Source organism: Rosa rugosa, chromosome 1 (assembly GCF_958449725.1).
Source record: "Rosa rugosa chromosome 1, drRosRugo1.1, whole genome shotgun sequence".
NCBI classification, from domain to species: Eukaryota; Viridiplantae; Streptophyta; class Magnoliopsida; order Rosales; family Rosaceae; genus Rosa; species Rosa rugosa.
In genome coordinates, this window is record NC_084820.1 from 59,183,258 (window position 1) to 59,187,087 (window position 3,830).

The 3,830-nt window shown below is 34.2% G+C and overlaps 1 long non-coding RNA gene across 1 annotated transcript; it reads left to right on the plus strand.

Moving 5' to 3' along the window:
- The first annotated feature begins 366 nt into the window (after positions 1 to 366).
- LOC133743117 (uncharacterized) lies at positions 367 to 2,325 on the plus strand. Its single transcript, XR_009862971.1, has 4 exons — positions 367 to 601; positions 1,764 to 1,908; positions 2,002 to 2,078; positions 2,164 to 2,325. It is a non-coding gene; the product is annotated as an uncharacterized LOC133743117 (long non-coding RNA).
- Positions 2,326 to 3,830: the final 1,505 nt, after the last annotated feature.

Here is a 3,830-nt window from a genome sequence, read left to right on the forward strand (position 1 = left end):
TTTGATTTTTTTTTTGTTGGATTTTATATGAAGTTTAGGTTTGATAGCGAGCTGAGTTGAAGTTTTATGTAAATGAGTTTGAAATTTGTTCAATTTTGAGAAATTAGTGATTTTGATCAAGTTTAGATTTTGCTTTGGTGTGCTTACTGTTCAATTTATATAATGCTGGCAGACAATCTCAGTTGAAGGACAAAAGAAAAACCTCCAGACTGACTACATTTTGAAGTAAATTTCTGTACTAAATATTGGTTTTCATATAGATATTTATCTTTGAGGTTGGGTCCTGTCTCACATTTATGTACTGATAGAAGCTTCGCCAGTGAAACGGAAGATATTGGTTCGAGTAATTCTCAAGAGGGTGGAAAATTCAACGATTATTCACCATCTATAAGTAAGGAGTTCTGTTTCTTTCCTACTAAGACTGCTTATGATCCCTCTGAGTCCACTTCAAGCATGTGGAATTCAGAGGGTGAAGATCGGAGTTTGGAGCCAACTTTAAAGAAGCGCAAAGCAACTTTTAGAAACAATGAAGAGGATGGGCAATTTTTCTGCCAGCCACCTGGCCAGCCCAACAAGTTTCCTGGTCGATTTACAGGGCCAGGTTTGTAGGCATTCTTTTCTTTTTGTAGTATATATGCTTTAAAGTTCAATATCTCAATATAAGGTTCTGAATCCTTTTATGAGAACTCTCTTCTTATGTAGCTCTGATTGTGAAATTTCACAAGTTCATGTTACTTGCTCCTTTTATGAGTCATGCTATATGATCAATGTAAACGTGACATAGCTTAAGGTTGAAACATGAAACTTTCTGCATATCTGACAGAAACTACTAAGATCAGCCAATATTGAATTACTTACATTTTTAAAGTTGAATGAAAATGATAGAAACAAATTTGTGTATAAAAGATATGAGAATTTCTGGTACTGTTTAAGATGATAGCATATAGGAACTTCAATGTTTGAGGACTTCGCTGCAATACATTGGTTTTTCCCCAGAATCTCCTCTCCCCAAGACCAAAACGAAATATTAAGGAATTCTTTTTTTTGTTTTGTTTAGTTATTAACTCGACAGTTCCTATAGCTTAAATGTTGAATAATGAGATTGAATCCTTTTAACTTTGAAATGGTCCTTAGAAGAGAAAACCTTTGCTATTTTTTTTTTTAATGATGGATTATAGCTTTGCCTTGTCATTAGCTGATCTTCAGACTGAGAAAGTACAGTGTTTGAAGATCATTAAGATACTTTCAATTCTTCTAAATATTATCAATTCTCTGATGGTCTGTAAAGAAATCCTTTGTTGTCAGAATGGTTTAGGGTTTATAGTGTGTGTACACTGCACACAATGGTTGTGGGGAAGACAGGCTGAGTTGGATCTGGGATGTATATTATCTCGTTGTGGTGTTTGGTGTAAGTGGAATGACTAGTCCATAGGAGAAAGTACCTGAAGTTTGCATTTTCTGTTTGTTGATTTCACATGTGGGACTGTTGAAAAACATACCGAGTGACCAAGAAAAGATACTGAGTGGGGCATTGTTGTGACCTCTTCAAAAAATTAGTACACTTTGATGTATATGATCATTTATTGTCACGATAAATTTCAGCTATTTCTTCTGTTTGCAGTATTAAGTATACATATTTTCTTGGTCTGGGTTCCATCAATGTCTTTTGGAAACTTTTGCAATGATAGTTGTTCTCAGATTTACTTACGTTAAACTATTTCTTGAATTGGAAGCGCATAACTTGACATGTTCTTGCTGCGCAGGTTTACTAAATATCCTTTCGTAAGCTTCATGGCAGCCATCTTTCTCAAATGATTGTAAACCAACACAACCTTCACATACCTGAGATGACTGTAACAGAAATAATCAAATTTTCAGCCTGCTGTTAATGTCTTGGAAGCAGAGCTGGTACATTCCTCATCTCTTTTGATATTTTTTTTTGGGTTAGTTCTTTATTTCCATCATCGAGATGTGAAGTCAGAGGTTGATTTGCTCATGCAGATATAATGCTACAGGTCAGCAGGAGAGAAAAGAAAGAAGGAATTGCTGCTGATCCAAATATTGACACTAAAATGAAGGTAACCATAAAATTGAATAGTTTTGCCTTTGATAAATTTATATTTCTGTCAAACATATAGACATTAACATATATAATGCTGGCAGACAATCTCAGTTGAAGGACAAAAGAAAAACCTCCAGACTGACTACATTTTGAAGTAAATTTCTGTACTAAATATTGGTTTTCATATAGATATTTAAGCCCTGAGAACTAATTGGATTAAAACAATTAGCTGTCATGATTTCTCTCTGCTTTTGATCTTTCAATATGTTGCATAAAGTAATCAAATCACTTTGTGTAAATATGAATAGAACTTTGTGATTCATAGAAACATCTCCTTCACTTCAATCAGCACTTCTTTCTCCATTTCATTCATAATAGTCAACACCATAGCAACATGCGGGCAATCTTTCTAGTTTGGTTGATATGTGACTTGTTTATATGTACACACAGATGGGTTCACAATTCAAGGGTAAGATACTAGAAGATAACATGGTTGGTATTCTAAAGCAATGGCACGGTGATGTGAGGAGGAAAAGGAAGAAGGAAGAACAAGAATCACAATCTGCACACGTCTTCTTCCATGGAATGGAGCTCCATGAGGCACAACATATGTATATGCAGATTTCTTTACTTCTGGTATGAATCAAATTAGTTATATATATTTGAAGCCTACTTAGTGTAACAACAACTTTGAAGAATTGGTCAAAACAATAGAGTACGACATTTTGGATCTTTATTCCCCTTTAATGAGATGAACTTTTGGTGTATTGTAGATTACTTGTATTGTATTTTGGATGATGTTGGCTAGGTTTAGAGTTGGAACTATGGATTGTATTTTGGATGATGTTGATGCAATTAATGAAACGTAGCCATCATTTTCAATGCAGATTTTAGTCCAATTTTATGGTTTTGATGATTGTAAATGACTGATGTTGAAATGGTTGAAAGGCAACAGATATATGCAGGTTTATGTTGTATCAAGAAAATTGAAACAACAGAAACAAATGATCATCTGTTGTTTCTATCAAGTTCAAACAACAGAAAAGTAGAGTTCAAATAGCTCTCAGACAACAGAAGTAGGTGTTGATATGTTGTTTCTATCACGTTCAAACAACAGAAAAGTAGAGGTCAAATAGCTCTCAGACAACAGAAGTAGGTGTTGATATGTTGTTTCTACCAACTTCAAACAACAGAACATAACTAAAACAATGGTTGAAAGTGCAAACAAACAACAGAAAAATGAGATTGAATACTACTTCAGACAACAGAAATTTGAGTAAGACTATACTCTAAGTGACATTCAAACAACATAAAACAACTAAAACTGTAGTTGGAAACCAAATCTAACCACAAGAATCTGATAGGAGCATAAAATGCATCGAATTTATAGTTCAAACCTTTATACTTTTGCTTAGTTTATTCCTTAAAAAGATCAATTTAACTTTGTTATTTTCTTAGGTACTTTGAGGAGCAGTTAAGGAGAAAAGAGAGCTACAATGGTGAAATCAAGGCACTTCACAAGAAGTAGTGATGCAAAGGATGGATTCTGATCATTCATTGGTCCTAAAACTCAAGAGAAGATGGAGAGAGTTGCTGTGAAAAACAGTTGCAGAGAAGCAGAAAACAGAGTCTGCCTTATTTTCTTCTGTCTTGGGAAGCTGTTTTGAAGAACTTTCGAGTGGAGTTATGAAGAAAGGCCTAGCAACATTTGAAGATCATATGTTCTACTATAACTTCAGGCAAAGATTTAGTCCAGAATGATAAAGAG